This window comes from Fundulus heteroclitus, chromosome 24 (assembly GCF_011125445.2).
Source record: "Fundulus heteroclitus isolate FHET01 chromosome 24, MU-UCD_Fhet_4.1, whole genome shotgun sequence".
NCBI classification, from domain to species: Eukaryota; Metazoa; Chordata; class Actinopteri; order Cyprinodontiformes; family Fundulidae; genus Fundulus; species Fundulus heteroclitus.
In genome coordinates, this window is record NC_046384.1 from 24,529,877 (window position 1) to 24,543,944 (window position 14,068).

The following is a 14,068-nucleotide window of genomic DNA, read 5'->3' on the forward strand; positions in this document are numbered from 1 at the left end:
GGAAGTTCAATCCTATCCACTCTGGTATCATGGACACGCTGCCTGTAATGGACTGTGGTCATGCGGTGACAGTAAAAGATTAAGTTATAAATATGTTGTAGTACTCCATAATCTGGACTAGGGAGAGCACATCCAGGGCTGTGAAAAATACTAGACTGCAAGGATTTTTATAGTGCTTTGACTTTCTCTTTTTTAATCACAAATCCATGTTTGCCATCTTTAAACTAATTTCAATGATGTATAAAAACAACCTAAGTAAATGCACAAAAGCCCTTTTAAAAAGATGCTATAATTTATGAGGGAAAGTATAAACAATTATTGTGGGACCCTGATCACTGCTTGTGCCACCCTTAGTGAAGATAACTGCCATCAATTGTTTGAGATAGCTGGCAATTTGTCTTTTACGACACTGTGGCAGAATTCTGACCCATTCTGGGTCACACATAAGCAGATCAGATTTAAGTCCGGACTTTGACTAGGACACTCCAAGTTGTTTTTGTTTTGTTTTTGTAAATCTTTAAATTTAAAAGTTGATAGAACCTATCTGACAACTTGAAATAGGTTAAAGGCTGTCAAAAAGCAACACAACATGCCATGAAATGTTGAAAAACCTAAATCATAACACATGAGAAAGAAAGTCTCTGACATGCATTAGTCTAGAGAAGGATTGCAAAGCCATTTCTACAACTTTTGGGACTCCAGTGAACCACCAGCCTAAACCACTGCTGGCAAAAAAGAATGACATGAATAATCTCACATTTACCAAAAACATCTTCAATACCCCCAAGACCTATGGGTAAATGTGGACTGAAGAGACCAAAGTGGAAAGTTCCGGGCGGAGCGTGCTTTGTTACATTTGCTGTAAAACATTTTCATCATACCTCGAGCAAAGCATGGTAGTGGAGGTGTGATGATCTAGCGGACGTTGCTGGTTCAGAATCTGGGCAATTTGCTGTAATCATGAATCATAATTAATTCTAGTCTCTTCCAAAAACTCCTGAAGGGGAATGTTGGCCATCATTTCATACCCTTTAGCTTGTTAAAGATTTTTGGACTGGCCTAGTCAAAGTCTGGACTTAACTCTGACTGAGATACAGTAATTGTTCATGCTCAAAAACCCTCCTTTGTGGCCAAATAAAAACAATTCTGCCATGAAAAGAGGCCCACAGATTCCTCTACAGCTTTATTGCAAAGTGTTTGGGGCCAGCTGTGGCAACCAAGGGCAAAACTAGATGGTTTACATTTTCAGTTCAAAATCGAGTTCAATCCTCCACTGGGCTTGTGAAAAAACATGAGCCCATTTGGGAACATGCAAATTGCCTCCTGAATTTTTTTTTTTTTTGCAAGACACAATTAAAACCTCAATCTGAGGGGGTAGTACTGTATGGCCTCCCTTCCTTCATCTCCTTCCCAAAATGGACTGTATCCATTTTTGCTCCGGAGGGTGAAAAAAAAAAACATTAAAAAAATGCCTGACAGCTGAGATAAAGAACATTCTGGTCTCTGTCGTGCTGCCCCCTCCCTCCCCCCATCTGTGGCAGCACTAAAAATACTCCCAGTCTGCTGTCGCCATACCAGTCAACTGTCGAGGAGACGGAGGGAGGGCGAGACTGGTGGGGGGGGGGGGGGGGGCTCAGAGATGAAAGGGAGGTGACAGACAGATACAAGTCGAATCATTTGACACGGAGCAGGGGAAAAAATGGGAGAAGACGGATACACTGGAGAAATATCAAGAGGATGAAGATGAAGAGGAGCACTGGAAATATTACTACTGAAAGAAATAAACACCAGGAGAGTGCTTGAAATTAGATCACGTCACTAATCCTTCTCTTATCGGTACCGATAGGCAAACAGACAGTGGTGAACACAATAAACAAAGCTCAATACCGTGTCTTGGGTTAGTAGACTATTTTGCAACCCCTAGTTTTTTTCTATGAAGTTATGTGATTACTTTACAAAGTAAATTCTATCAACTCATCCAGACAGATTGATTAAAATGTTTTCTATCTAAGGAAACCCAACGGATTGCATCAAGCGGAGACGTGCAAAAACAACATGGAGGCACTGATCCAGGAGTACTTTTTATGTGAGAGAAAAGTAAAAGGGTAACTGTAGTACTGGTTGCATTAGTGACCTTCTCCGGGAAAGAAGCACAGCTATTCAGATAAACTCTGAGCCAGTTTTCAAGTCTATAGGATGAAAAAGAGCACATACAGTTAACCACAGTAATGTCTAGGAGAGAAACAGGGTTCCGCTCTGAGAGAAAACATGAAACTGTTGGCAGCAGTAGCTCAGCTGATGGCCGCATCCAGGACGATGTCACAGCTTCACAGAAAGCCAGCCCAGGTGTAGCTACTCTGGAGAGAGAAAATGCAGAGAGGGAACATAAAGTTAAAACTCGAAATAACGACACGGTTTGTCGAAATAACGACAAACCGTGTAAAATTGGAGAGTAGTTGGAGAACGCAGCAGAGCAAGGAAAAGTGGTCGTTATGTCCCCTAGAAGCATAACTACAGAGATCTACTAAAGCTTCCTGAATTTACAACATGTGCTTTCCTTTAATCAGTTGAAAATCTCTTGAGATTAAAAAACTAGTTTTGCTTCCAAGTTTTACTGTGAGTCAGATCTCATTAACTGGGCTTCCTCTGAACCTGTTACAGTAAAATCAGGTCAATAAAATGGATTTTGTTATCGGTTTGCAAGCACTTTACCACAGATGAGTAGAATTCATCAGGAAAGTGGTTTAATGGTGCCAATTTGTTGTTGAGTATTTGTCCGAGAGGGCAAAAATCCGTTTGGCAGAGCATCGAGAATGTGCCAAGAGGGTAGGCTAATGTTTGATCCAGCTCACTAGTTGATTGACCGGGTGTAAAATCTGTCAATCATCCAGGAACAAAAGCAGAATATCTCGGAAAGATTATGGCTGAAGCTTGAATAAAAAGGGTCATTATCCACAGTTAAATGACTTCTGTTCCAACAGGGGCTGAACAGCCTCTCAGAGAGGAAGAAGCCATTAGTCCAAAAGCAAAATAAAAAGCCAAATTACTGTTTCCAAATGCACACAGGGAAAAGGGACTTTGTTTTCGAAGACACGCCATGTGGCACGACAAATACAAACACTGAAGTGTTTGGCATGATGACCATGTGGAGGTAACAGGGTGCAGCTTTGTAACCTGAAAACCATCCCAACTGTGACATATGGGAGTGACAGCCCCCTGTTATGTAGTACATTTTGCTGCAGGAGGGACAGGTGGACTTCACAGAATAGACGCCAACATGAGCAAAGGAGATGGTGTGGAAATATTTAACTAACACCACAAGACATCAGCCAAGAAGTTAAAGCTGGACACACACAGGTCTCTTAACTGGACCTTCAGCACACCAGAAGATTACTTAGAAAGTGGGCAAAGGACAAAAAGTCAACGTTTGGAGTGGCCATCACAAAGCCCTGATGTCACTCAGAGAAAATTTGGTGCTGAGGCCCAGAATCCTGATTCAGTTATCCCAGTTTGGTAAGGAAGAATGGGACAGAATTCTAGCAAGCTGTTGTTAGAAGCTTATGACAGGAAACCCAAAACATTTGACTTAAGTACATAAAATTAAAAGGCAATTCTACTTAAAATAAGGAAATTAATGTACATTATTGAATATGAAGAAAGTTTTACAACAATTCTCTTAAACAATTATCTCTCTGGTTATTCTGGCATTTAGCTAATATAAATAATTGTGTTATTCCCAACTGACCCCTAACAGGGAAGGTTTAGTCTGATTTAATGTTAATGAGGGAAATAAAAGGGTTGTGGTAATTGTTTAGGATCCCCACTAGCTAGGCTTTACAAAAAATATATTTAACAGAGAACAAGTTTAACATACATATTAATACAATAATTCATTACAATTCATACAAAATGTTGATAAATGTATAAAATGTACAATTATTAACCATTTCATTTATAAATAATTTGCTGCTAAAAAGCTTTACAGCTTTTTCTTAAAAACTGACTTTATTAGAATTAATGGCAAAGAATTCAATTATATCATTGCTAAGTAAGTAACGGTGCATTTTAAGAAAGACTTGCTTAATCAAATTACTTGGCAAAGATTTACAACATCTTATTAAAACTAAAGTCCTACCCATATTGTTCACATCAGCTTCTATGTGTCTTGACCAAGACAGTTTATTATCCAGATAGACAGAGGGAAGATTTACTTCTGTTATTTGTTAATTGAATGTGTTATTTATTGAGAAATTTAATTTTGAGTCATTTTCAAGAGACTTGTTTGAATCAAGTACTAAACCTTTTGCTTTTAATGTAATGTGATACATTTTTTATCTAAAAAAAATCTATAATTTTTAATTCATTGTTTAAAATTTATGTCAATTCAGATATTGATTTTGCAGATGCATAAACAGTACATTGTTAATGCGTACATTGTTAATTTTGCATGTTTTAATGTGAATGGTAGGTCGTTTGTAAAAATAGCGTACAAGAGCGGACCAAGGCAGCTGTCTTGTGGAATTCCACAGTCCACTGACACTACTTTTGAAAAACTACCAATGAAATACACACTCAGTGATCTATCAGACAAGTAACTCTGATGATTTAAAACCATACAGCTCAATTGTTTTCTAAAAGAAGGCTATGATCAACCACATCAAACGCTGCTGAAAAGTCTAATAGGACTACTCCGCATATCTTTTGATTGTCCAGTTCTGCATACCATTCATCAGCCATTTGTGTCAACGTTGAACATGTCTGTGTCTTATTTAGACAAATAGTCTGTCTTTAAAAGCTACCAATTTCAGGAACATTTATGTATTCTATATTCCTGCTTCGAGAGCTCTGATGATGATTATTGCTTCCAGTGTGCATTTCTCCCTTGTTTTCCCTATTGTGTTACCCGACCTGATCTGATCAGCTCCTGCCTTGACATAAAACAATATACTGTATATGTTATCTGTGGACCAGGAAATATGCTGCCTCACACAATTACAATTTGTACATTTGTTTTCTACTTTCCTGTTTGACGTTGATCACAGAGAAGGTTCCATTTAGTAATTCCATTTAGTAATTCATGACTCACTGTTTCCTAATGCTAATGTGAAACAAAATAGGAGCATATTTCTCTTAGCCACGCTTCAAAATGGGCAAAACAAGAGAAAATAGTGTTTAATAACGGCAAATGTGTGTAGCTCTTCACAAGTCAGGAAATGGCTGTAACTAACCTAAATCTGCTTGAGGAAAAGCACCTTGTGATCACTGTTTAGTATGGTGGAGGATATGCGATGCTGTGGGCCTAATTCTCTGGAATCTACTTACAGTGCATTGCATCATGAACCACTCCTTGACTGGAAATCTTATGGAATTTGGGTTCAAACTGAAAATGGGCCATCCTGGGGTCTTTGAAGAAGACGCTGGTCTAAAACATGAGATCACATTATCACCAGAAGCCACTTCTTCCATTGCAACATCAGTTCCTTGAGAACAAATAATTGTAGAAAGGCCCAGGATATTTTAGGTTTTAAAGTCAAGCTTAATGTAGTAATGACCTTGGTCTCACAGTGAAGTTTGGTCGAAGTTTTAAAAGCTATGCGCAGGCACCAGTTCTTTGCAAAAACGAAACTTTTCAAGCTTCAGTCATAACCAGGCAGGTAAATGTTCGCTCAAACTGAAATAGGCACAGAAAAAGATGGCTGATTACCGTCTGCACATTCCTCTCCCCAATCAATCTTGCTATAATGCATTCAGTGAAAAATTGATCCTACCCAAAAACAAGCCCGTTCTTTCTCGCCCAATCTTTGTGACTCGGGGGAATGCACTTACCAGACATTTATCATGTGGCTTCATCAGAACTGGGGTTGGATTGTTTCTTTTCTCTCAACATATTTGCAGAACCCCTTACACCCATCCACGATGACAGCTGCCATTACAAAACAGCTGATGAAAGCCCTTTTCTGTTTCAATCTACAAGACAGGTTGTGCTCTGGCATTTTACTGTAGTTTTGAGAGCAACCACTAGGTGGAGGCCTTGGAGTTTATTTTGCTGTGTGGAGCTGATACATGCACCCTAAAACGAAACTGCTGCTTTGCCTTAACAGTGGAAATTAGTTTCTTTCATTCGAAAATATGTAAGCTCATTAATTTTTTTGTAATTCCAATATGTCTACACGTGATTTTCCTCCCACCTCAACCACCTCCACGCATTATACAAAGCTGCACCTCCTGCACAGTTAAGCCCAGTGCCTTGTTTCCTTCCTAATGGCTGATCCTCAACAACAGGAACTGTTTAGGTTTTCTAATTAGAGAGCAAATTAGGAAAACACTTACACAGCTTTTCTTGATGGACCTAATAAACAGGATCATTGTAAAAAAGAAAAAAAACATTCAGAGTGGTCCACAGCAACTAGGCCCCCCATCCCCATCACTCTGCCACCCATCCCTTTCTTTGTTCACCCATTGTACCTGAGGAACGGCTCGCACCTGGGAGGGTTCAGGTTCAGGGAGGAATTCAGGAACCATATATTCTGTCTGACGAGCTCCCGCTGCTACAAACAAAAAAACCCAAAACCCAAGCCAGGTCATTAACGCCGACGAGAACAGCGAGAACTGAAGTAAGGCAAAAGGCGGGCATACGGAGGGTAAACTCTCCCTGGAAACGACAAGGAGAGGTATGAGGAGGCAGGGCATTATGTGAGCCGGGGAGCCTGTTAAAGATCTGAGCAGGAACATTAAAGGAAATAAAGTCAGGTCGCCCAAGAAAGCATGAGTAAAACCAACAGAGCAAGTAAGTGAACACTTAAAAGAGGTGCCAGAGTCTGAAAATTAGAAAACTAATTCAAGATGAGTAGAGTGATATGCTGAGTTTTGCAAAACATACTATTTAGTTGGCAAGAAAGACTTCTCCAACTTTGAGGTGTTGATTTAGGCTAGCTTTTTATCTCATTCGTGTTGGAGGAATTTGTTCATATGATCTTTTTTTTTCAATAAAGATATCCTAACCCTAACCCTGCATCTAGAAATGTTGTTATCCACACAGTGACCCCCCCCCCCCCCCCCCACACACACACACACACACTCCAATGCAATGTAGTAACTCTGCCATACCTATTGATGGTGCTGTTGTACTAAAACAGACGTAAAACAAAAACAGAAGGACTCTTGTCCCTCAACACCAGTCTAAGTACCTCCTCCACTTTGATGCCCCAAAGTCCAAGATCCTCGTCATTTTTGTTGTCGCAGTTATGACACAGACACTTGATAACATAACCCACAATGTCCCAATTCTACAATTTTGCACGCTGGGAACCTGTGCACTCGAGCCCTTGTATGCACTTCCACCAGGTACACACTTCATAGAAGGGGGTAGGGTGTAGTGTGAGTATTGGGACGGGGTCAGTATGTTGGTGCAGATCCTTAACACCAGTCTGAGTTCCTCCTCCACTCTAATGTCCAACAGTCCAAGATCCTTTCCCCTATTTTTGTATGGCATTGCATTGAAGGGGTTCCTGTTATGAACAGTGCGTGTACTAAGATCAAGTCTTTGGAATTCATAGTATTCTGCCTCATCATCACATTCCTCAACCAGCATTCACATGAAGTCAGACAGTGTTGTTGGGTTGGTCGCTCTACCACGAACAGCATACCTTAGTTGATCTCCTAAGCGCTCGATGGGGTTAAGTTCGGAAACCGCAGTCTGAGGCAGAGATGCCGTCCCACACCATCACTCTGCCTTTAACATATTCAACTCCACTGCTGAACCTCTAAAGGCATTTTCTTTCATAAATGTGGCATCCGTTTCAGGGAAATCAACAGGCTTTCCAGCTGTATGAGCTTAATATTGAAGAAACATTAGTACAATAAAGACAGAACTGACTAAACACGTATTTTGTTACTTTCTGTGTTGTTTAAGGCTGTTTTGTCAGAATTAGCATGTTTGGTAACTCTCTGGTCAAGAATGGGCTGATTACTTGGGAGCATATAGCCATATTCTTAAGAATTACAAAGTTAACTGGTGATTATGGAATAAAGCAAGTCAAAAATTGTCAAGTCAGGACAATTTTAATCTTTGTTACTGCTTAGAAACCAATTCCAACTCTGAATAGATTATGAAATGGAATTAAAGGAATGTAAATGAGCCTTGTAGTTGTGGAAGGTTGAAGTATTTTTGGGAATCTTATGTGAAAAATTTGTTCTCCATCAGCCAGGACCTGTAGTTTGTTTTCTGCCTGCATTCACAGGGACAATTTATCACTTACATGTGCGTCGATGCTGTCGCTGTGCCAACTTCTACTGACTCACACACCCAAACTTCCCTCATCTTAGGGGACTGATGACACGATTGGAAAGCGACACACGATTCTCAACGCCTCCTCCTCCTTCACTCTCATCCCCAGCAGAGCTGAAGTTCTCGGTCCCCTACAGGGAAGCGGGCTCGGACGCTTAGGCTAACAGTTGGTTAACAGGTAGAACTACCTGGAGCCCCCTCTGTGGGTTCCAAGCCACACTGAGCTCATTTCATCATTCTAAATCACATTAGCGCAACACTCCCAAAAACATCACAGGAAAGGGGGAGGAAAGAAAGAAACATCAAAGGCTGTTTACTTGTGTTTTACTGTGTTAAATTATTTGCACAAGCCATGGCAAAGTGCTTTTTATGCTTCTGAACGCCCACACTGGAAAAAAACAGAATGTAACACTGATTTGATTGCAAAAAAGAACTTAAAGAATTTACTTGATATTATTGTTTCCACTTTGTCTTTAAGTCACACTGACTGCGCATGTAGCTATTTCCTCCATAAAGAGAAAATGAAAAGGGGAGATGCAAGTATACTACTGCTATTTGAGGCTGGTCACATTCAGCCTGTAGACTAGCTGTGAAATATGCCCCCATTGAGGAAGTATCCTGAAAACATGAAGTAATATTTCTCAGAAATTGTCTGAAAAATATCCAAAACTTCCAAGACCCTTAAGACTGATCTTCAAGTATCATAATTCAGAACTCCTCTATCACCATTTCGACTCAGGATGGCAAAATCAGTACCTGAGTGTAGTGGATTGAATTGTAATTGGAGTGAATGGAAATAATTGTCATGAAATTGAACCGTACTGTGCAATTTAAATAGATTCTGTCATTAGAAGGAAGAAAGACACATTTGCACTTGATTTCTGCAGCAAAATTTAGATCTAAATATAAATGTATTAATTTGTAACTGGACTAAACCGGACTAGAGATAGGAGGTATTAAATTGAATTGATTGCATTTAGATAAATTATGGATAATTACCTTGTATTTAACTGCACTGAATTTGATTTTCACTGTGTACTTTTTGAAGTATTCTCAGTAAAAGCAATTGGAAATACATTCAGATCTTTTCTATTGCCATTTGAACAATCTTTGCCACTGACCTGCAGCTTCTTTGACTCCAAATAGGACAGTTTTAGACTGAATTGAAATCATCTTGGGTAAATTAGAGAATACACTCTATCACCAAAAGCAATGCGCCACTCTGCCAAATTATTGAATCCAAGTCTTCCAGTCACCTCCATGTTCACATGTTTGCAGTATACAATCCAGCACTTAGGTCTGCAGACTGCATCCGCAAACAATTGTGAAAGGATTGGTCCCTCTCAGGAACTCAGTGGATACGTGAGCTCTGTTATGAATCCCATTTACTAAAGATAAACAGTTTTTCAAAGTTTTACCTTATAAAAACCATTAATGACAACAAATGTATTTGTATAACCCAAATACAAGTTTCTTCGAATATAATTCTTATTATTTGTTTGTTTAATTGGTTTTAGATCTAATCTAATTAGTACCACAGCTAATAGCGAGATGGTTCTACATTTTTTTTTTTCAGTTTGGAGAAGAGTTTCCATACTAAATAATTAATAATAAAAGCAGACAAAAAGTTTCTCGCTTTTACCTTCTCCTGGTAGGTCCTCCATACTATTGCCTGGATTAAAAACCTTTAAACTGTCTGATCTCATAAATTAACTTCCGCAGGAATGGCCAAAAATTCCCATAAACACACTTATAAACATTGTTTGCTTGGTTGGCAAAGATGGAGCTGGCTTTACTGAGAGAAGGGGCTTCTTGCTCGATCTGCGCTCGTAATCCAGCAGTATGCAGGGTCTGGCTTGAGATGTTGCCATCAGCATGACCCACCTTCTTCGGGGTAGACTTTATGGTAATTCTTGGATACTTTACCACCTCCTGCACCATCGGCGTTGCCGGTGTAGTTGTCCCTTTTGACGTCCTGCCACGTCCTCTGAAATTTTCTAAGCAGCCACAACAAACACTTTTTAAATCTATGACCTAAATGGACTGCAGGGAACGGCTGTTTTCAACCTGTTGAGTCTGAAGCAAACAAATATTTCCCAGTGTTTTTTGGTAATTAAAAATGGCTTTAGTTAAACTACTTGGAATGAGCTAGAACCTTGAATATTCCCACAGACTCCCCCAATTTGCTCTATTTGTGTATCTATTTGCCTTTTTTTTAATACTCGTGCATTCTTAGATTTCTCACATGTCGGTCTGGGATTCATGCATCTGCCCGTTTATCAGTCAGATGACAGCCGAGCATCGTGGATTTGTATGAGAGAGGGGGTTGTGCGAACAGAGAGAGGCACAAGCAAACAATCCTGAGCTGTGATTTCCTCTTTTCAGTATCAGTTAGAGGAGCATTGCCATAGCCACAGTAAAAGAAAAGTGTTTTTTAGAAAGTGTACTGTCATGGGTCTGTGAATCCTGCTGGGCGGTCACGCAGACTACCCTTTGCCCCCCCTCCCCACTCTGGTCCATCTGCCCTCGCACTTGCCCTCTCCTCCTTTCCTGCTTAAATCTTTTGAAGCACAGATGTGGGCTGACAGTGGTTATTTCTTATCATGCTGCGACAGTTTTATGTGTCACCGGCGCTCAATACACATCGGATAGAAGCGTATGGGGTCATTATGAATCCCAGCACCCTGGCGGGGCAAGAGGCGTCTGGCAATTCCCGGACCTGCCAATACTGTCATGTTTTATACTTGTCCCCTCTCTGAGTTTGAGTGCTCGTGTATCCACGTGCCTGTGGAGGGTTTACAGGGTCACCAGAAAGGTGGGTAGAGTACTTTGTCCTCGGCACAGCCACGAGGTGAGAGTTGCGATCCCTTTGGCACGAAGAGACCAAAGAAGAGCATCGCCTCTGTTCTTCACAATCATGTTTCAGCTGGCTGCACAGCCTAAATCAAATAGTTAGAGAAAGTGCTGATAAAGCAAGGGAATTTCTATTACACAAGGAACTTCAAGATGCAACTTCAACGGGTGAATGCATCTGCAAAATAAAACCAAATTAAAGGCTTGTGAGCATAATGATGATTTTGCTCAGCTTGTTTAGACTCAACTGCAGCCAGTCAATGACTCAGTGCACTTTCTGAGTTGATCCACTTAGTTGATCCAAACACAGCTAAGTATTTAGCATTACAAACACTGTTTATATCATCATATGTGCTTTAAGACTAGCACATGGACACCATTCAATTATTTACCCCTTCATGCACTGCAGGAATGAAGAGGGAGGACTTTTTGGTAGTTCCAGGCTCTGTGGGAAATCAAACCGAGTGGATAATGAGATCCTAGCAGGAAAAAGAAAATCGTTATTTTCTTGGAGAAAAGCAACCAGTCGCAACACAATGGACTGTAGGGTTAATCCAATCAAGTATGCATGTAATTTATGAGTTGGATGCTAAAAATAAAGCGAGGGTGGGGGTTTGTTAAAATAGTGATTTTATTTGTTGTAGATAAAGAGCTTTACAAGTCAGCCTCGCTGTATATGAACTTAGAGTTGCCCCCCTTGTTAAAGGAAAACATTTACCACATTACATGGAAAAATAAGTTCAGTTTCACTAGCCACACCCAGTTCCGATTACTGCCAGATCTGTTGAACCAAGCTGACAGCATGAAGTAGACATCCCTCAGTCTGGACATGAGCAGTGGTATTCCAGCAAACAAAACTCAGTCATTATCTTGAAGCTGAGAAAAAATGGAACAGTGGTGAACCTATCAGGAGCTAGCTTAGCAAAATAAGCTAGCTCCTATGTTTGTGATGGTTGAATATATAAAAGGCTTTACCCAGGCATCCTACCCAAACAACAGTCTAGTGGTTGTCAGGGACACTTGCCGACCCCCAAGATGCCACTGTTTACTTAAATGTGGTTCCTCGTCAAGTCTTGTCTGTAAAAGCTCCAATTGTTTTAAGAATCTAAATGGTTAATCTGACCAAGTTTAGGTGACCTGTGACTTTGTTGTAGGAGTGCCCTGATTTGTGAAAATCAACCCACATCACATCTTTCCCATTTTGAAGAGAAGCTCCTAGAAATGTGTTTCTGTGTCACATCATGTTTGTAGACTGTTTATTCAGAGTTCCTCAAGATTCTGATCAACTTTCAAAAAGAAGAAATTCAAATCTGATACATTTGCCTCAAAGAATTGCTCCTCTAGGGAGCCAGTAAAGGTGCAAGGCGTGATTTTGTTAAATATTGTCAGAAAACGTATTATCTCTTAATGTGGGTTCCTTGAATAAATGTCTTTAAATTTAGGGCTCAGTGTCTGAATGTGCTACTGCAGAAAAAGATAAATTTATGTTCAAGGTTTTTACACATCTTTATCAATAAATGTGGATGGTGCTGTGATCTGCATTTCTGTTTTTTAGTTGATAAGGTGTAACAACTGAAGTGAAGAGAAGCAGACGCACCTCACACTCTACATTATACCCACTTCCTTTCATGTAAAAGAAACAATCCATCCGTAAGCCCTATCCCCGATGCACTGAGTGCCCCGATTTAACTTCGAAGCCACAAACAAATAAGCTCCACTTATGATACATGTCGGCTTCGCTGACTGCAGAGATCTAATATTCACAGTGAGTCATCATCTGTGGAGGGAGGAAACAGCGGCCACTCTCTTTCTATTTGCTTGCAGGTATATTGAAGTGCATTCAGTTCCCATTAGGGGACCTCAGGTTTGTGTTTTCACCCCATAGCGGCTGACTAATGGGAGAACCAGGCTGGGATGAATCCGTCATGGTTTAGCTGCACCAGTGGTGGCGTTGGTTCAGCCTTGGTAAAAAACACAGCCACAATAGGACCTCTGCCTTGCACAAAGACCACTATTGATCCACAAGTGGCTGGGAATCAGAAGAACGTGGAAGGAATGATAAGGCACTATCTGCCCACAAAGTCTGGAAACACCCGCCTGCAGAGAGAAGGACCCCTGCTGGCTTCCAAGGCTCCAGCTAGAGGTCCTTTTTCTCTAAGCCTGCCCCATAATGATGCTGAGTCATTTTTATAGAGCGCACCACAGTTAAGAAAAAGGATTGTTAAACTTCCAGATATATTCTTAATATTTTGTTCTACTTTTCCACTTATATGAAAGAGTTTTGACATGTTAAAAAGATGTCTGCAAGAAATGTTTAGCCTTGGAATTATAGTTTACACTTTCGTTTATGCAACAATTTAAAAATGTAACGTGCAAAATCTTAAATGTAAGCCAAATGTCACTTTATTCGTCAGTTATAACAAAAAACATGTTTGAACAACTGAAAGGCATAGCTTCTTCGTTTTAATTCTGTTCTTCATGTTACTGCTAGGTTAACTGGTTTCGCCTTAAATAAATTTTATTCAACTTCAAACAGATTATTTGGCATTAACTTTCCCAGATTTTTAGTTCTTTTTTTACTAAAACCAGAACAATGTCAGTTTTGGTGTAAGGTTAGTCTTCCCACAGAGCCTGGAACTACTAGCCTTGCTAAACCTGTTAGTCATACATAGCATGGTGTTGATTATCTCTTGTGCTATAGAGGTCACCATGGAGACAAACGTTTCCAAATTAAGGGAATAAGCAGGACACATTGTTAGTTTTGCTTAAAAATATTAGGAGGCAGGCAAATGAGGCTAAATATTTAGCAAAGATTAGCTAGCCTCTTTTACCCATGCTAAATTGTTAGGTAAAAAAGACAGTTGCAGTGATTTGATCATTATAGGTATTGCTGTCAGTACTTTGGGGTGTTTAGGAATTTATTTGAAC